This window comes from Schistocerca piceifrons, chromosome X (assembly GCF_021461385.2).
Source record: "Schistocerca piceifrons isolate TAMUIC-IGC-003096 chromosome X, iqSchPice1.1, whole genome shotgun sequence".
Classification (NCBI taxonomy): Eukaryota; Metazoa; Arthropoda; class Insecta; order Orthoptera; family Acrididae; genus Schistocerca; species Schistocerca piceifrons.
The window spans coordinates 539,793,498-539,815,214 of record NC_060149.1 but is presented as its reverse complement, the minus strand read 5'-3'; the positions used below and the strand labels follow the sequence as shown (position 1 = coordinate 539,815,214).

The 21,717-nt window shown below is 40.2% G+C and overlaps 1 pseudogene; it reads right to left on the bottom strand.

The window, feature by feature from the left end:
* Window positions 1-18,089: 18,089 nt before the first annotated feature.
* Window positions 18,090-18,207, bottom strand: LOC124723485 (annotated as a pseudogene).
* Between the last annotated feature and the right edge of the window lie 3,510 nt (window positions 18,208-21,717).

Below are 21,717 nucleotides of genomic sequence, written 5' to 3'. Positions count from 1 at the left end.
CACACAATATTCTGCGTATTTTTTCAGTGAGTAATATTCTATAAATACATTAATGAAATAAATAAAAGATTATCGGTTTTATATTGCAGTTGAAACAAAACTCTATATCTGATGATTGCTTCTAATTGCAGGAATGGAGTGGAAGTGCTGATAGAAAAACATAGCAAAGAAAGAAGTCGGTATGACCCTACAGATATTTTGTACCATAATAAGGTAGTCAACAAATATTTCATTCCGAGTTTATATGGTTTTCGTTAATGCGCATATAACTTTACTTGCTATAGGTATATGCATCATATTAATTGGTGAAAGTAGCGCACGTGTTTGACTCAATAGCATCTTCTGTATTTTTTCAGCATGCCAGGAAGGAAAGCGTTGCTGGAATTGGTAGACTGCAACAGATTAGTACTGCAAGACGTGATTAGCGTATCTACCTTCTCATTATTCTGCAGAACTAAAAACAAAACAAAAAAATGCTGGAAACATGGCGGAGAGGCTCAGGGGCAACCACCACAACCCAAGCGTGTGGTGGTTCGAACATTTGGCGTTTTTAAAGGATCACATCATGCCAAGAAAACCGCTGAAAAATATTCTTCTCTCTGCAGTGAGTATTAATTTTTGTCACCATGTCATTACACATCTTCTGCGTCATGTAAGATAGCTTATCCTGTTGCAGGAATGTACACTGATATCCACAATTAATTTCTGTTACCATAAACATACATCACAGAGTTCTGACATGGGCACTTAGTGTACAAGCTGGTGCTCTGTGCGACCGATTTGCTATTGCTTTCAAATTCTATCCATCCACTTTGTGAGCTCTCCTCATGTTATTTGTGCATCTGAAAACATTCACATGTCAAGTGGAAACCTTGATGCAGGCGCTCTGGTAGTAATAAGTGAAATTCACATACATCGGCCCAAATAAATATAAGGCAGAACAGTGTACTTTTTTAAGGTCTGTTGTACAGAAGGAGCTGCTAGACTTTTTGGGAAATAAAATATATCACTGTTTTCACTAGTTTGTGGAGATGCTTCTCTGTCAGTTTACGAGAAGATAACGTGAACGAGTTTCAATAGGAACTTCTGAGCAATTGATTTGTATATAATGTGCAGCTCCTCCATTGACGTCTTATGCTCCAGACTGCATCTGATCACACTACTGCAACTCAAATAATATAGTTGTTATTAGTCACATCTTCATTTTCTGTTTTTACAGACATTTTATTAAATAACCATCGGTTACTGAATCACATATAATATTTCAGATTTCGGCAACAGCATTATCACCGCAAAACACGACTGAGAATGTCAAGGAGAAAATTATTGTGGAACTGAGTACCATAGCGGACAGCGCTGATTTAAGTGCATAAACAGTATTCCACATATGTAAATTCCTGTCATTTCATTAAACATGAATCTGTGTATTTTATTTATTTATGCCCATGGATCATTCTGTACAATGGTACTGGATAAGTCTATATGAAGTTTGAAAGATTAACAGTTTCAAAAATACATAACTACAAGCATATAACAGTAAAATGACTGATTTCTTCAAAAACAGTCTCTAAAATACAGGCATCTAAAAAAGTAGATATGCATATATAATTACCAGAGATTTATATCACTTTATGGTTTGTGAAAGGTTTTTACATATTTGCAGTTACATATGAAACAATACATTAATTTTTTGCGTCAAGGTTATTTTAACAGTCTATGGAAAGGCGTGAATCAAGTGACATTTTGGTTTATTTTCGAAATCAGACGTGTTCTCTATTATCCTTATATAGTTTGGCAAACTGTTGCATAGAAGGTGCCTTGCCTTTACAGGCTCTTTGTCAGTTAATTTGAGCCACTTTATTTCAATATGATAATCATATTTTATTGACTTTGTTATAGTCATGGATATCTCTGTTCAACAATGCAGCATACACAACACAATCAAATGCTTTTGGAAAGTCATGAAACTTTCCACAAGCTTTCTTTTGTCCATCTTGTGCTTAGTTACAGCTATTGCTGTACTGGCTGATCTACCATTGCTAAACCCATGCTAGGCATCATTCAAAGTATTGTATTTTTCTATAAAATTTACTGTTTTGTCTTTAATTATACATTCTACTATTTTAGATAAGACGGGTGTAATAGTTATTGATTGGTCACTTCCTGGATCTTCCTCGTTGCCTCCTTTGAAAATAGGGATCACTTTACTCTTTCTTAAACATGTCTCTTCCTTCTGCTATGACTTAGTTTATGAAAGAAGTCACAGGCTTCACTACCCACTGCAGACAGTATTCAGTTAGTCTAGTGGATATACCATCTAGTTCCTCAGTATATTTTTGTTTATAATCGCTGCATTATTTCCGCTAATTCAAGTTCATTTGTTGAGAGAAAAAACAAACTTTTTGTCTCATGCGGACTACTTTGTATTGTTGTGTCAGGAGAGATTTGCTTTATTAATTTGTCCAGTACCTAAACATAAAGTTGTTTTAAAATATGACTGACTTCTTTAAGGTCCGAGATTTCGTTCCCATTTTTCTTCATTGGAAAAAGGGATGAGATTCAACACAGACATTTTCATATTATTGTATAAATTTATTGCAGCAAGATAGTGATTCCAACATTCAGGTTTCATACATGTTATTTACACAATCAATATTTTGCCTACGTAATATTATACAATCTGCTTTAGCTGGCACAATCGTTTTAATGTCATAGTGTGTTTACAGCGCGATACTTCATAAATTTCTTTCTTTTTTCTAGTACTCATAAGACATGTTTACAGTGGGGTGTGTAGATGACAAAAGTTCCCTGTCTACCCCTCAGTGTTCGTAGCTAAAATTGGGCACTATGCCAGTTCAGAGAAGCAGAAGAGAGAGAATTAAGATGGCCTGGCAAATAGTACATTGACAGTGCTGCAAGACATGCAAGCAGCAATGAATGGCAGCACTGCAGGTGACAGGTTATGCCAGTATGTGACAGTTGAGGTGAGGAAAATTAAAAATAGGAAGATAAAAGCAGAAACCAAGTGCTTTATCACGAATGTTATCATGATTGCCATTGAAAAAGATACTATTAATTTTGAAATAAAAGATTGAAAATTAAAAACTATACCTCTTTATAGCCTTCCACTTTCAAGGAATGTGCCCTGCAGAGTTAAAATATTCACAGAACTTCTCATGTACTTCCCTGCACACAGTGATATTCTGTTTCCGCCCTGTTGCTGCCTGGTTGGTAGAGATTCGTCACCCCGCCAAGAACAATTCCATATGGTTCAAAAATCTGTGTCTTCGACATCAGTACTTGTCAGATAAGTGCTATCTGCTTCATAAATTAAATAATTTTGAGCAATGCACAAAGCGTGAATGATCAATTCCACTTTTTCCACAGAAAGACACATGTTACTCAGGGGAATCCTGAAACGATTAGCCAAAATACGAAACGTATTTTCAACTACATGCCTTTCTCTTGAATCCCTGTAGTTGAATTTTTTTTTTTACTTCTGGTTCTCAGAGTCTCTGAATGGCTTCATGAGGTATGGTTCCAAATGAAATGCATCATCTGCCTGTATTACTTGTGGCACTTTTATATTACAGCCTGGAAGTGCTTTTTCCTGGATTATCTTCAGTCAGTTTTAACCAAATGCAGTACTGATCTGCCTATTGGCATAGACACCCACGACACTTACCCTGCCAGTGAAATCAATGTCGACTAACACGATATTTCAGTATCGGTGTTATTCTGATGACGATGCACTGCGGCGACCACAGCCGTTGCTGAACATATCAGATGAATTCGCAGCTGCGAATAATGACTACCATCAGCTGTAGAATGGAATGACGACAATGAAAATAAGTTTGGGTTTGGCAGTGAGTCGTGCACGGATAGACAAATGGTAAGGCGACCGCTCGCGATAAGGAGGGAAATCCGCGTTCGAGTCCCGGTCTGACACAAATTTTCATTGTCGCCATTCCATTCCTCAGCTGATCGTAGTCATTATTCGCAATTGCTAATTCGTCTGAATGTCGACTAAGGTGAATCTGTACCTAGAATCTAGAACAGCCAGCAACACAAGGCTGTGAAATTTTTTGTAGTTGTAATATGACGAGCCGGCGGATTGCAGAGGAACAAACTCAGCTTTTTCCTTTCCATTGCACCTGAAAAGGGAATTTGCACATACATGTAATAAGGGGAACACTTACATTGGTATCTGCAGTAACTTGCTGAAAATTTGCTATCTGTGTAGAATGTGCCACAGATACTATTTCATTTTTAACACATTTATTTTCACTTAATGTCAGATTTTCAATGATACATAGCTCAATTTTGTAGCTTACCAATACAGTTTGCAAACTGACACGGCTAACCAAATTCTTTCGAAATTCAATTCCATCCTGCTTCTGTTGTTGGGACCTGCTAACAATTTATCCAAAATTAATGTCTCAGTCCCACCAAAAGATAATTCATACTCGAAAAATAACAGCAGTTTACCTCCAAGTATTTATGTTTCAGTTTGTTGCAAATTTCAGAACACACTTGCACAATAATTTTTCAAATGCTTGGCTGTGAAATTCTATGGCTGAAAGCTAGTCACTTAAATGATTCCCCAGTTGCTAGTTGCCAGGAATCAAAGTGTGACAAACATACACTACTGGCCATTAAAATTGCTACACCAAGAAGATGATAAACGGGTATTCATTGAACAAATATATTATACTAGAACTGACATGTGATTACATTTTCACGCAGTTTGGGTGCATAGATCCTGAGAAATCAGTACCCAGAACAACCACCTCTGGCAGTAATAACGGCCTTGATACGCCTGGGCATTGAGTTAAACACAGCCTGGATGGCGTGTACAGCTACAGCAGCCCATGCAGCTTAAACACGATACCACAGTTCATCAAGAGTAGTGACTGGCGTATTGTGACGAGCCAGTTGCTCGGCCACCATTGACCAGACGTTTACAGTTGGTGAGAGGTCTGGGGAATGAGCTGGCCGGGGCAGCAGTCGAACATTTTCTGTGTCCAGAAAGGCCCGTACACGACCTGCAACATGCGGTCGTGCATTATCCTACTGAAATGTAGGGTTTCGCAGGGATCGAATGAAGGGTAGAGCCACAGGTCGTAACACATCTGAAATGTAACGTCCACTGTTCAAAGTGCTGTCAATACGAACAAGAGGTGACCGAGACGGGTAACCAATGGCACCCCATACCATCACGCCGGGTGATACGTCAGTATGGTGATGTCGAAAACACGCTTCCAACGTGCGTTCACTGCGATGTCGCCACACACGGACGCGACCATCATGATGCTGTAAACAGAACCTGGTTTTATCCGAAAAAAATGACGTTTTGCCATTCGTGCACCCAGGTTCGTAGTTGAGTACACCATCGCAGGCGCTCCTGTCTGTGATGCAGCGTCCAGGGTAACCGCAGCCGTGGTCTCCGAGCTGATAGTCCATGTTGCTGCAAACGTCGTCGAACTGTTCGTGCAGATGGTTGTTGTCTTGCAAACGTACCCATCTGTTGACTCAGGGATCGAGACGTGGTTGCACGATTCGTTACAGCCATGCGGATAAGATGCCTGTCATCTCGACTGCTAGTGATATGAGGCCGTTGGGATCCAGCACGGCGTTTCGTATTACCCTCCTGAACCCACCAATTCCATTGTCTGCTAACTGTCATTGGATCTCGACCAACTCGAGCAGCAATTTCGCGATACGATAAACCGCAATCGCGATAGGCTACAATCTGACCTTCATCGAAGTCGGAAACGTGATGGTACGCATTTCCCCTCCTTAAACGAGGCACCACAACAGCGTTTCACCAGGCAACGCCGGTCAATTGCTGTTTGTGTATGAGACATTGGTTGGAAACTTTCCTCATGCCAGCACGTTGTAGGTGTCGCCACCGGCGCCAACCTTGTGTGAATGCTCTGAAAAGCTAATCATTTACATATCACAGCATCTTCTTCCTGTCGGTTAAATTTCGCGTCTGTAGCACATCATCTTCGTGGTGTAGCAATTTTAATGGCCAGTTGTATACTAAATCACAATAGGGCATAATGTAAGCTGTCAGTGATAAGTGATGGTCCAATCATCAAACACATAAATTAAATGATCTGGTTCTTACCTCCGGCTAGGTGACATAGTTTCTCTCATCACAGTGTCATTTACGCGAATCCCGTCATGTACCTTGTACGGTAGCTCGTCAAAACATGGCACATCCATCCTGACGAAATTCCAGGGTTCCAGAGGAACTGCAGGTCTCAGCTCCTTCATTAATAGAGTGTAGATGTCCCCCCCTTTACCCCCTCTTCGCAGCCAAGGCCGAACCCAATTCCTGCCACTAGCATTACGTCGCCATTCTTTCCTTCTAATTACTAAAGCTGCTATTTTCACTGCAAATGCAGCACACATAATAGCATCCTCGATGCCTAAAACGATGTGAAATGAAAGTAAACATTGACAATAATTTTCTTGCTCCTGTATGATATAAAAAAAAGAACACTTCAGTCCATAATTCTGTACAACCACAATGTAATTTCATTCAGATGCACATGAGAACAATTACTACTTAATAAATGTGAACCTAGATCTCGCAGAAGATTTAATATGAGTAAGAGCAGTGCTACGAAACTCTCAGTTTTCACACTCGACGACGTAAGCAAGATTGTAGTTCTGAATGTGTTCTCTTGCGGCGCTAGTGCAGACATACATGGTCAGTGTCTATATTGGACAGGTCTGGTCACGCTACCATGATCCTTTGCGATCGCGACCATTTTGGGTGTAGCCTATTACGCGACTGTGGCATAGTGTTTTCGTACTGGATATAGAGTTTTTCGCTAGAAAGAGTATGTATTTATAAATGGGTTGCTGTGCTGCACCGAATTGTAGCAGCAATTCGTCTAAAGGGATCAGATTATTCAGATTTCCTACAGACTAAGTTCGGAGAGCTAAATGCTTGCAGATCTGTAGGAGAGACAAATGGAAGCCAACAACATATTCCAAGTTGTGTGAGGTAAGTAAATTACCGGTTGAAAAGTTACAGCTGAAATATCGTACTTTTCTATATAATTTATATGTTTACGACTTTTTTAAGCTTCACTTTGAGGATTCACAGTTCGAGTTAAGGAAAACTGATGGAAGAAGACTGCTAAAATGGAATGCCATTTCAAAGAAGTTAGACTCCAAAATCCACCCAAACTAGTTTCTTCTAACGGAAACTCCCAAAAGCAAAGAGAGTAACTAAATCAGATGTCAATTAAGGTGAGATATTCATCAACGTTTTTCAGTTTTCATATGTAATCATGTTTTCGACAGATCGCAGTTGTTTAGTTTATTCTAGATTTATGAACGTAACCTTCCAATCTATGATCAGTTAATATCAATTTTGAAACCTGAAATGATGCTAGTATTTGAAGGGACCAAATTAGTGGCGAGCAAATTGTGCCTGGAATTAAAATTGTAGTCGCACATAAATTTATATGGATCATTTCTGTTTAAAACTCTGCTTTGGTCCTACTGCAGTTTCTGTTGATTTTGAGTATTGTACAGGCATGGATTTTGTCGACAACATGGGTTTGTACAGTTTGTTACTATCTAATGTGGTCAGTGAAATCTTTCATATTAATCATGAATCGTAAATCGGTAGATAGCAATTGTCGCACCTGGCACACGAATTGCGTTATTCCAGTATTGTAGCTGCAAATGCAATGTTGGGATTAGGGAACTTGGTTTCATAGCTGAGTGCATGCCAGTGTTCGTTATGAACAATGCTGGTAAGATGCCTACTGAAAAAGCTATTTCAGCTTTGGTCTTTGTTTGAACATTTGTAGCTGTGACATAATGGAGTTTCGTAATTATATTTCCAGGCACTGAAGCGTTTGAGGAAGAAATATATGAACAGAAAGAGGAAGCATGTAGTACAGATGAAGATACTGTTGCAGACTTGCAGCTGCAAAACAAGAGACTGAAAGCAGATGTGAGTTTTTATAGTGACGTCACTTTTATCATTAATAAAATCCACCAGTGAGAAATATGTTATAATAATTATCATTTACATATGTTTGATGCTAGGCCTATATAAAATATTCCTCTCTCTTCACAGATGAAGAAAATGAAAGAGAAAATGCCTGCAATGGAGAGCAAGCTTAGCACATTTTTACACCCAGACCAGATAAAGTTCTTGGAAAGAGTTTCTGAGTCAAACCTTTACAAATGGTCACACAAAACTATAAGTTCTAAAAGTGAAATGTGTTGTTATTACAAAGGGTTATGGATATTTGAGGAGCACCAGCTTTCCACTGCCATGTGCAAGGACCCTGAGGAGGAAGTTTGAAGCCTGCAAATTTGCACCTGGCATCAGCATGATATTATTCAGTGGTTAGGTGTGAAGCTGCAGTCTGAAGATGTGCAAGGAAAACCGTGTGTACTTTCATTGGAAGAAATGTCCAAAACGCCATTTGTTGATTATGACAAAGGTTTAAAAGGATATATAGGATTTGTTAGTGAAGAGTTAAGCAATTCATCAGAGCTGCAGCTTGCCAGCCATGCCTTGTGGTGCGAGGTTTAACAGTTCACTGGAAGCAGGTTGTGGCATATTTCTTAACTTGGAACTCTACAAACCCAAACAAACTTTGGAACACCCTCAATAAGGCAATTAAATGTTTCTATACTCAAAGTGTAATAGTGAAGTGTGTTTCAAGCGTCATGGGTGCTAGCAATGTTAGCATGTAGGGAATTCTATAGATTCATTCAATTCGTAGCCAGGACAGCTGTAAAATTAAGCACTCGTACTTGCCTGATGAGAACTTATATTTTGCTGCAGATGTGCCACACCATTTAAAGAACATTAGAAATTGTTTGTTGTCTCATAACATAATATTGTCTGTGGCCACAGTAAAAGAAAATACTGTGAGTCACAACACAGTTTCACTGAAGCATGTAGAATCGTTAGTCAAACTTCTAGGGGAGGATGGACCTGTACTTGTTCTAAGTTTGTCAGCTAGAAAGATTGATCCGAGTACATTTGAAAAGATGAGAGTTCCAGTGGCTAGAAACTTGTTCAATCGCAATGTGGCTTCAGCTTTACAGTTTACCGCATTATCAGGGCTTCTTTCAAAAGAGGCTAACAATAAGCTGGTTAATCAATAATGTTAATAAGTGGTGTGAAATAATGGTAATCAGAATCTCTCTGTGAGAACAATGCAGATAGGATGACGCATTTGAGACAGATGCTCAAGTGGTTTACAACATTGACTTTCAGCAGCAAGAAGCAGTGGAAACCACTATAAGCAGGACTTCAGCTGTCTACTACAACTGTTCTGGAATTGTTTAAGGAACTATCTTCCAAGCAGTTAATTGACTATCTACTCAATAGTAGGCTGCCCACAGACTCCGTAGAAAATTTCTTTTCCAAAGTCCATGACACTGGTGATATTCATCCTACACCAGTAAAACATATAATCAGGATGATAAGCATAGCACAGTATTTACATGTACCACGGTCATCATCATATGAAGTGGATGTTGATGAGAACTACCTCGACTTTTTTTTTCCAAATCAAAACAGCCAGAGGCTGAGACTGAGTTAGAGCGTCAAGCCTCAGATCCTGTAAGTATTAACACTGTTCAGCCAGCAGGACTGTATTACTTGTCTGGGTGGGTGGTGCATAAACTTATCAGAACTTCAAATTCAGTTACTTGTGACACATGTATTAAATCAGTATATTCTCTACAACCTTCAGAGAACCTTCCCTATGAGTGGACGTCAACTCTGAATCAAGGGGTACAGATGCATCCAACAGAGGCTGCATTTGATGTTATACACCACGGTGAAGACGTCTTCCAAAAATGCAGTTACGGACTGTTGAAGTATGAGAGTGTGCCTCACCACTTGCTTACAATGTGTCTCAGCTGTATCGAATGTGTCAGTGGTTCTTTTTGTCCTCGCGATGATGCAGTGGAATTGCTTTTGAAGACTCTTTTCTCTGAGAGACTACACATTTTTTCCAAAGACTTAAATATGTGTTTCACCAGTAAATCAAACATCTGTGCCAGTAAAAGTTCGTTTATGCGAACGAGTGCTGATTGTAAGAAATAATGTTTTGCTATTCTAAGTAGAACATTGCGTTTAACCTGATCATTTCCTTTTTTGTGCTAAGCAGACCATCAGCAGATCACATATTTTCATTTTTAATTTACAGTTGCACATATTTTGTTTGTAGTAGTTGCCTTCAGAAAAGTGATTTGTTTTATCTGTTTCGTCTTCTTGTGGTGGACACTTTTGGCCATAAATATAATTTTTCTGTAATTGATATGGCCGTAATGTCACAGTACAGTACAGTATAGTAAATTGAGGCTCAGCTATTTCCAGATTTGAAACATAGGTGTTTAGTACATAAAGTTAAAGGATACAGCTATCAAGTCAGGATGTTTCTAGTACGCTTGCTCTGGCTGAAACATAGCCATAAAAGTTACTGCTTTTCAGTGACTTAACGATTTTTGCTATATCTCTAACAGCTATGCTGGCAAAACTGATGTCTGCTGGTAGATTAGGTAATGCCTGTCAAAGAAAATCCACTGGATCTGCTTTGGATGGTCCATTTTTGTCACTGCTTTTTCTAAAATGTCCTAGGACAATATACTTTGATCCTAGATGTTAGCTAGCTTTACTCTGTCCTTCCACTGAAATTGTCTCTGACTTGTTGTAAAAGGGAACTGTGTTCATAGTGATGTACAAATTATTTTCAAGAGATGACTATATTTCTCATATATTGTGTGAACTTGGTAAACTATTCACTGCTCATGTAACTAGTAATGTAAAGTCTTGTGTTTCTGTGAACTGTGAATGATGGGCACTGTTAGATAAGATATTAGTTTTCCATAAGTAATGGATTTTTATCTGATCAACTGTTAAAACCAAAAGTGTCACATAGCAGCAGTTACATTACTGATTTCCAGGAAACGTAAATCTGATACCACAGTGTTACTTGGGATTGTGTGTAAATAAACTTTCTGTGTAAATCTGAGTTTTAAAAAAATCTTCCAGTCTTAGCAAGTACATCATACTCATTACCCTCATTTATCAAAGTAAATATTTGTAAATTATTGGAATTTTCTTCATTGATAACCTTTTCTTAATCGTGATCCCTCGGTCAGTTGCAGTACTGGCTTGGTTGGAAGCAGTAAACCAAAATTTTTATGAGGCATGCTGATTGTACAGTTGTGAGCATATTCATTCTCACTGCAATACTGGTATTTATGACTTTTGGCTAAAGATACACTTAGTAAATTGTATTACATTGGAAAGGAAAAGGCCTTTTCATTAACAAAATTCTGCTTTCCCCAAAGGTATCTGGGGAACGTAAAGCTGTGCGCCATGCTTTAAATGGTCTGTAATTGTTCCCTGCCTTCCAATCACTGAAGCAGAATAGTATTAATAAAAAATATCTCAGGGGTGTTGTCGGTGGAATGTAATACCTAGTGAGCTTTTCTGGCCAGATTTGTTTCGCCTACTAGCATTGTTTTTAATCAGTTTCTTGTTTTTAGGCACATGAAACGGTTCAACTTTGCAGGTAATGAGTTACTAGTGATTTTCCCATGATACATTATACAGTTTCTCTGACTCGTTTGTTCACTCAGAATGCAGTACAGATATACATGTCATAAATGCTAAATTAAACTATATATTTTTAATATCCTCAAAACTAATCGTTTGCAAATGGTGCTGTTTTCATATTCACTTGCCTACACAACTTTCTCTGCATAAAGATAGCAGCAGTAATAATGCACAACATATGTAACTATTCATCCAGCGACTTCTGTAGCAGAAGTGACAGTCACGGCTTGATTGCGATAATGCTGCATCAGATTTCCTTGCCTAGTCAAGTGTTTACATTGAGAAGCTGCAAATATTTATGAAAACATTCCGTTTTACTCAAACTAAATGAGTAATATTGGTCTTACACATAATCAGCATTTTATTTGTAAACTTAAACATATAATTTCCGACACAAAAAACAGGCAAACTGTTTTCGGGACGATAATAATTTCCGAAAGGAACCGCTCTCTTCCCTAGAGACATAACACTGTGTCATCTGCTCTAGCCCCAATATGGCGACTCCAGAAGGAACATTGGTGTCCAGACCTTCCCTATACAGACCTTGTACACGGTAGGTATATCGTGTAATCGGTCGACGTGAACCAGTCGGTAGTACGACATTTCAACACTTGAGGTACTGGTACTGACATGTATGTCTTATGTGTGCATTGTAATAGAGGCTTCAGCCGCGGCTCGGCCACTGTTGTATGCCCCTCTCTGGTGTTAGCACTATGGGGAAGATAGTTACCGGAGCGCTTTCGTTCACATCGTAAACTGCGCCACGGGAGCTTCCACTGGCCACGACGTTGGACTGGGTCACACTGCGGCCTCCGACAGGAGTTAAGACCTGCAGCATCGGAGTACGTGTAAAGGGACAGAAGGCGGTCATCCGCTGAAGCACGCCCCTCCGCGATGGCGAATGTTGACTGCTGCCCGACGCACTGGTTAGGCGTGTGGAAGGTCTGGTGGTGAATGTTGCCCACTGTTTCCCATCAGTCTCAGCTCTAATGGCAGCACTGCGGCTTGCAGCGCCAAATTTTCCTTAGCAGCACATGCTGTTCCCTCAGAGTTCGAAGACGGTCTCTGTGAACAGAGAATACACAATCACCGGTCCTGCCTCCAAACTGTTCGGCTGCGAACGGAGGGCAAGTTGATCAAACCATTGGATAAAAGAAATATTTATACAAAAAATGTCTCGCGTGCGTTGCTATTGAGAGACGACGATGACTTCACATGGCCTACTTTTCTTGACAGATCAACTTTCTAGCCGCTTCGGCTGTGGCTGGAACGTGTCTAATTTCGGCTGTCAGAAGAGGTGGTAGATGTACTCTGCAGTGTCGGTACTCTGAATAATCATTGTTATGCCCTATGTATGGCTTGTTACTTCATTCAGCCGGATCAACACAATGACGGCATCGTCCTGCCTCTGATGTAATTCTGTTGTGGCGTTTCGGACACGCAGCTGTTTCAGTGCGTAGCAGTTAGCTCCGTATTGTGGCCGCATGACACATAGCATCAGCAGACCCTGTTTGTTGACGTTGCGTATTCACATGTTTTCATGTTTTGCTCTCCTCTTGCGTTACCAAGGGAAAACATCTAAAATTATACTCCATTCCCAAACCTACTACTTCGTGGCGGTTCACTCCCCCATCCTTCAACAAACCCACCTCGGATTTGGCTCGAGAAACTGTCTTGGGAAACATTACTGTAAAGTTTATTTTGTACGTTTTAGTTAGCCTTCTTTGCTTCATTTGAGCCCCAACCCAATGTTCTTCCACTTAATCTGTACTTTACAACGTCACCCCTCAGAGTTTAGCTCACTAAGTCACTTATCTTACTATTATTTATGTTTTATGAGTCATTACTTAAACAACAGCATAAACTTATCTCATACTAGCACCCACACACTTAGGTTTACAATCTCGTTTACTCTTCACTTAATTAGTAACATTGCTCTTACGCTCCGTTAATTATTCCTTACTCATTGCAAGTAATCTAATCAACTTCACACGTTTCTACACACAGACATTACTCCATTACATCATCATGTAAGAAACTAGTAAAATAGAATTCCATAAACTCTTACTCCTCAGCAATTCATCAACTGAAAATGGTTCCATTTAATTATTTCTTACGTTCGGCATCTTTCATTGTCTATTAGCTAGATTCTTTGCCCGCTGTTTCCGAAACTTTTGTCTTTGAAACAGAACATACGTACTTAAATCTACACTTATACAGAAACTACTTACAGTACTACCACATACAATATATTGGTCGGCAGTTCCAATTACGTCTCTTATCTTACTACTGACAAATTTATTACACCTTGCAATGTCATGCTCTTTTATGTTCCAAAACCAACTTCTTTGTGGTCCTCGGCACTGTCCCGTGTGCACTGACTCTTAGTGACGTCGTACGCAGTTTAAGTTGTTCTGCTTTCCTGTTAATAGACCATTGCGGCCATTTAGCACTTGCAGTTGTCTCCTTCGGCTAAAACAATATCTCCCAGTGTTTGTGCGTTTAAGAATAATTACACGACGTTTCTTCCTACCCTCATCACATACATCATAGCAAGTATCGTCAAATTCACTCTGATCCTCAGACACATATTCCTAAAAGGAATATTTTGCCTTCAAGCATTGCTCCCTCATCTTCTCTTCTTGCCTTCCAGCGCCACCAGAAGTGGGACGTATCTGCATCCTTCGGAAATAAAGGCAACTGTACTGCAACATTATCCACAACATACGCAACACAAGAAACATCATCAATAGCTTCCTGTGCATTCTGCATAGGATACATATCCATGAAAATGTGTTTGAGTGTTCCAGTATTTGAGAATGAGGGCACTCATTGATTTTCAACAAACTTTGTACACAATTTCAAAGCTTTACGAAACTTTGTGTCGCTCATAACACCCAGAAAATGATGAAAGGAAGAAAGTTAATCCTGTACTACATGTAATGAAACGGTCACACTTCTTTACTACAAACTGTATTCGCGGCACATTTTTCTGACAGTATTCATGTATACCACTAACTGTGCCACCAAAATTACATCATTGTGCGACATATAATTAAGGAGATATGACGTCAAATACTGAAATGCATGAAAGACTGTTGCATCATGCATGACGACGTTTTAATTTATTGTTTCTTTATTACTAACTCTATTCGCAACACATTTCGAAGACACTATCCACGTATGTCGCTGAATATACCTACAAAAATATGTCACTGTACGATCCATAGTTCAGGATATATGACGTCATTAACACTGACACTCGTGGAAACCTGTCACATTTTGCATGACGTTTTTCTTTATTACTTCTTCACTACTAACTCTGTTCACAGTACATGTCGCAGAGAGTACCAGATACACATCTGGATATTCCTGCAAAATTATATCATTGTACGACACATAGCTAAGAACGTATGTCATCGTAAAGTTGCGGTCTGCGGTTCTTTGAAGTTCACGCAACTAATCCCTATATTCTCTATTTATTTCCGTCTGCGTAGCGGCAAATGGACTTCTGCGTTGTCGCCTAGTGTGATGAGACAAGTTCGATCAGAGTCCTCTCTGTAAGGAGAGAAAGTGGTTCAACCGCAGTTTGCTCTCAGGTAAGCTTTGAACTTCGCAGTTTTGTATTTTACCTACTGGCGCAGCACCATCCTACAAAGCCATCTGCCCTTCCACAGTTACCATACTATCCCTTCAACTGACTTTGCCGTATTTCCTGCCCCTAAGCTAATTTATTGCTCACTTCTTCATGCCATTGATTCATTATTTCTGTCTCTGTCATACTTCATTCATTTCCTTCTTAATTTTGTCTGTGGCCTCTCTGCTTTCGGCAGTATACGAATCTAGTTTATCGTTCTGCGCCTTAGATTTTTCCGCTAAATCAGTATACTGGAATTTAATATTCTTTTTTTATGTCTTCTAATCCAATACCCTGCGGTTCAAATATCTTGCCAAGATTTTCACTCTGCGCAGGGAATTGCTGCATAATTAGATTCTTGAAAGCACTAAAGACAAATACAGTGGTAGTACGTAGGCCTGCTCTATATAATGTTGGTGACGTTTCAGGTTTAAGGGACCCGCCCCGTGACTCCCGTGCCGCTCCAACTGGAGCCTCCATTAAGTGCAGGCCATCTCTCTCTGCAGATATCCCCAAGGTTATCGACCCTTGCGTACTGTTTGCCCCGTGTCTGAAGCTTAGTTACCCGCTCCGCGGAACTCTATTCAATCCTCCGATAAATATGTATCTTTTTGAAAACAGGACTCGACGTCCCTCTTGCTGTCGTTGCTAACCATGTTTTCAGCTTCCTCACGAGTCATCTCGGTACAGCCCTTTGTCTGCGACCCTGCGCATCTATGCATATCCAAACATAAAATAAGACTATGACAAAACTCAGATTGAGTACCTGAATGAAATTATTTGCCCTAAATTAACCAAAGTGACATTCAGGAAAAATTAGCTTGGTCTTTTTTCCCACTGTTACTCACTGAAATTCTAACTATATAAAAATTGACAAACATATAAAACAAACCCCTAAATTGCATAAGAAAATAGCAACAACAAACGCTGTAGTACGACATTGTATGTCAGCGGAGTTTTACCCAAGACATAATTTGTGTGATGCCCTGCAAGAGAATTTTTATAGGTTATGCATTTCAATAAATGTAACGACTAGTCAAAAGCTCAACAATATCAAGAAAATCCTTGCAGGCGTCGCCAGACAGATGATTACTTTTTCTCTGTTGGCATATGTTATCCGTTTTGATGCTGCCTATCGTCTGATTACTGATTCTTAAACTGAATTTTTCAAATTGTACCGTATTTCCATCTTATTCCCATATGCCATGGACCTCTTTTCTTGAGCAAGCACTACCTTTATAGTTGCAAATTCCACTTTGTGCAATGTCATCTGAATTCATTATGAGAATTGAAATGAATTTGGCCCGATGATTAATCTGCAATTACATTGTAACCTCACTATAAGGACTTGAGCACGACTGATCATGTAATTAATTTCATTAACTGTGTAAAAGAAAATTTTGAAGCGGGACAGCTGACCAATCACAAGACATACTTTTTGAAAAGTGCAGGACAACTGTTGTCTCCAGCCCACACATACCAAAAGCCAACTTTGAAAATTAAAAATTCACTCGATGTTTCCACGCTTCTACAACAAAACTCAAGACAGCTATACTGACCCTACGATCCCATGATCGCACATGCACTCCAAATTGATTACATATTCATACATCACAGCGCTAAACGTGACTATGGGCAACATACAATGCTGAGATGCTGTAAAAGGGAATATAATCTACATAGTTGGTTCCCTGCGTCGATTTTTCTCAGTTATGGCCAAATTACACGCGAAAGGCAGAAAAGCAATCTGCTGAATGTGCTGAAGTTGCAGTAATCATTACAGTAATAATCTCATGAAAGGTGGCTCAGAAAAACGCCTTTCAGTAATATCTCTGTGTATTTGTTTACGGTGAACTCAATGAAGTGCATTAGGTGCGGTCTGATGGCAGTGGATGGGCGTCTGTGACTCGGTAGACACATAGAGTTCAATGATCTCCCTACAGCGCCTGTAAATATCACCAAATCTTTTTGGCCCCACTACCGAGGATATACAGGATGATTATGACGAATGTAGACGAACTATAGAAAACAATTCTTCATAGGTTAAGGAGCAATAAAAGGCATATTGACATATGGCTCAAAATGCATTGCAAGGGAGGTACACTCACTTGTAGAGGGAGATATAAGGTCTTTGGTACTGTAGGTTTCAATAACTGAAGGCACACATGAGAATACACTAGGCAAGTGGGAATATTCTGTCAGTAATAGTGATTTGACTCCATATTCAACAGGGCAATGAGCTCGAGCACCATCATGTAGTTTGTATATTACCTTAGTACCACCAAAGGTAGGTCTTCTAGCAGGGGAGGCAGGGTCATCACAGGAAGAGCAGATACGTCTCACCTGTGAGGGTTCGTGTAATGCTGACTAATCACATTAGGCGATTGTGAATAATCACAGCCATGCTGAGGTTGAACTGGTGCCGATGGGTCGTTGCCATCATACGATGGGGGTTCTCCACAGCAAACAGTTTGGTGTTGTGAAGGTTGAAGATACTGCTCCTTATAAAGGTAGCCACATCTGTGAACAGATGACAGAAATTCCGACACCATGCCGGCCCGTGCAATGAACCAGCTACAATACTGTCACAATGAATGCAAGTGCTAAGGTAAAAAAAAAAAAAAAAAGCACTCCGTCGTCAGGCCACAAGTGGCCCATCGGGACCATCCGACTGCCGTTTCATTCTCAGCTGAGGATGCGGATAGGAGGGGCGTGTGGTCAGCACACCGCTCTCCCAGTCGTTATAATGGTTTTCTTTGACCGGAGCCGCTACTATTCGGTCGAGTAGCTCCTCAATTGGCATCACGAGGCTGAGTGCACCCCGAAAAATGGCAACAGCGCATGACGGCCCGGATGGTCACCCATCCAAGTGCCGGCCACGCCCGACAGCGCTTGACTTCGGTGATCTGACGGGAACCGGTGTATCCACTGCGGCAAGGCCGTTGCCCCCTAAGGTAAAAAGGCCTGCACATATTCTAAGTGATACTGATAGCGCCATTTGTTATGGAGAACGTCCCATACAGGTTTACCCCACGCTAGCGTGCCACCTGCATAGTGCAGATACCGGGGTAAGTGTCAAAGATAATTTGTGTCCACCTACAATTAGGTGTATCACCTGTGCAACGCATCACCAGTCATATGCCCAAGTGCGAATTTTTGCTATTTATCCTGCTGTTTGTCACCATTTATCATGTGGACATCTGAAGGGAGTTTGCGTAAAAGGAGAAGTAATTGAACTCTAGTTATCTGCATTCATTAATACATAGGACGCTGTGAGGCCATCAGCCAATCACGGTGCTCAGTCAGATACGTTAGTTTCAGTGATGGAACAAAGTCCGAAAATTAAGGAGAGATAGGATATGCTTCAATTCATAAGTAGCTGAAAGCCTGTGCCAGAGAGAATGTCCAGTCTGGATCCAACGCCCCAGCAATTCAAAATGGCTCTGAGCACTATGGGACTTAACATCTGAGGTCATCTTTCCCCTAGACTTAGAACTACTTAAACCTAACTAACCTAAGGACATCACACACATCCATGCTCGAGGCAGGATTCGAACCTGCGACCGTAGCAGCAGTGCGGTTCCGGACTGAAGCGCCTAGAACCGCTCGGTCACAACGGCCGGCTCTCAGCAGTTCCCAGCAGCCTACACGTGTGTTCTCTCCCATGTTCTCTATTAACTACTCACAAAAAAGATGCTGGAGGCTTGTTTGTCAGAATGTTCCACTGGAACAAACAACCTTTACTGAAATGACGGTCCTTCTCGGTATATAGGTCACAACCCACTGTACTCGAACATTACAGACGAAAATATAACTGAAAATTATTAGAAATAAGAGCAGCAATTTTAGTACCCTCTACATCGGGCAACTGATCTGCACATACCTGTCTCTTCCGTTGGCCCTGGTATAACGGGGTCACCTGTTCCTGAGTTTATAGCCTGATCATATAAATTTGGCAGACAGGATTACAAAGATTGCTTAAAATTTCTTTTACTGGTCTTACCAGTAGCCGGATGGTGGTTTGGTGGTGGTTAAGAGCGTGAGGTGGTAGTATCAGTGTTCCACAGCTGTTGAGTAGCACGAGCAACAGGTATTGTCAGGTACCTGCAATACGAGTACGACCAGTATTAGAGAAAGCCTTATGGAAAATGTTACAAATAAGTGTGGCCATGGCTACTGAGGCTAAGCTTAGCAAGTAATATTTTGTTCCAATTCTGTCAGTTAATTTTAATCAAAACATTTAAGCATTAAATATGAAAGATGTATAAGCGCATCAGTATTCAACATGCACAGATGCAAAACTTATAATATCATTTAATTGTAAGGTTAGTTAGTAGTAGTAGTTGTTGTTGCTGTTATAGTCTTTAGTCAGAGGGCTGCTCTCCATGTAACTCTATCCTGTGCAAACTTCATCATCTCTGAATAACTACTGCAACCCACATCCATTAGAATCTTCTTACTGAATTCATCTCTTAGTCTTCCTCTACAATTTTTACACCCAACATTTCCTCCAGTACTATATTAATGATTCATCAATATCTCAGAATGTATCCTATCAACCGACCCGGTTCTGTTAGTCAAGTTGTGCCACAAATCCCTTTTTTCACTAGTTCATTTCTAAACCACATCATTAGGTATGAGATGTACCCATCTAACCTTATGAATTTACTCGTAAATCTGTATCAGGTCAACACTTTCAAAAGGTCTTGGTTCATTTGCAGAAATGTTCCTAGAATTTTCAAAGCTACTATCTGAAAGAGTCTGGAAGAAGGTGTTTGTTGCTCACTTTATGCTATGACACAACTGAATACTGTCATAACACTGAGCAATAGTAAGCCACTGAAGTTGTCTTTATATTAGCAATCAGTTTCCTTGCGGGGTTTTACAGCATAAATTATCATCTTCACACACAAAGTTTAGCAGGGTGGCAAGTTGCTGTCATTCCTCATCTTTTCCCTGTGCCTCTTTCTATTTAGGTATGAGTACTTCATCCACTTGCAGATTGTCCACTTAATGAGTTTGCATTTTGTTGAAGTTTTCCAGGCCTATGTAATACTTCAGAATCATACTCAATAAGTTTAACGTCCACTGTGTCAATCGAGTACCCAGGAGTTTTAAAATTAAAAGCCATAGCAGAGCAGCATGGTCGGCAGCTACTGTAAAATGTCTACCACTGATGTGATTTACACCGAATACTGTAGTTAGCAGGTGCTTCTCGGTAGTTGCATAAATAATTTTTCTTTGTTAAGTAATGGGGATGTGTGACTTGCTGGTTTCTCGACACTGTCTTCTACCTGGCATATAATACACCCAGTAAGATACTCTCCGTTTGAAATTTTCACTCTGCAGCGGAGTGTGTGCTGCTAGAACACTTGCCCGCGAAAGGCAAAGGTCCCGAGTTTGAGTCGCGGTCCGGCACACAGTTGTAATCTTTCAGAAAGTCTCATAATCTCCATTGTTACATGACAGAATAAACTGTTTTTCAAAGTCTAGGTGAAGTGGTATATCATTAATTTGCTGCACTGATGTGTCAAATTGTCTAGTATAAAGGAAGAGGACTCTATTTTCAAAATAATTAGTTAGTGGCTTAATGACTATGGCATAGTCTTATATGAGTCTGTGAGTAATAGTTTGCAAAACCTGCATCTTGTAGTGCAGGAAAGTTATAATGGTTTTCGTCGTATATGGATTACGTTTAATGCCTGGAGAATTTATAGTGTCGTTCAGGTATTATGCTTGAGGCTTCGCAAAAGAACGCTTTTCTAATATTAGGTTCAGGTTTACAATTTTTAAACATTACAATGAGTTTTCTAAACTTTTTCATGTTCCTTGATTGACCAGGAGAAGACAGTGTTATCCTCAAGTTACACCAGACACACTGTGAATCTCAATCGATGTAATAAGAAATCTGCAAATCTGAAGACCTTGACACTCACCTGATGGCTAGAGCGTATGATATTATCCCCTAATCTTCGGCTGAGGATCCACAGGTGACTGTTGCCTTGACGGATCAGGAATGATAGAATATTTCGTGTGGTGAAGGGATGGCACGATGTGGACGATCTGCTGCTACTATTACAACTTCTCACCATGTTATTATGAAAGTCTGATTGCTTGCGCGCCAGCTATAAGCCTATAAGGTTGCATCAATCGATCTCAACATGACTGGCACACACATCAAACTTCAAATACGATATGCTCTGGACGGTGGACACGGATGTTTCACTAGTGCAGGAAGTTCGACTGGAGACCTTACCAAATTTCCAAGGGTTTACCACTTACGTTACCCCTGCTACTGCAGGAGGCCGTGGAATGACTGCCCTTTTGCGAGATGGAATAGGAGTAACGGATGCAGTGTAATTGCCGTCGGCATGAGGATTGGCGTTCGATATTCAAGAGACTCTAGTTATTAAATTCTATCCCTATTCTGGGACAGATAAAGGCTGGGACTGATTCA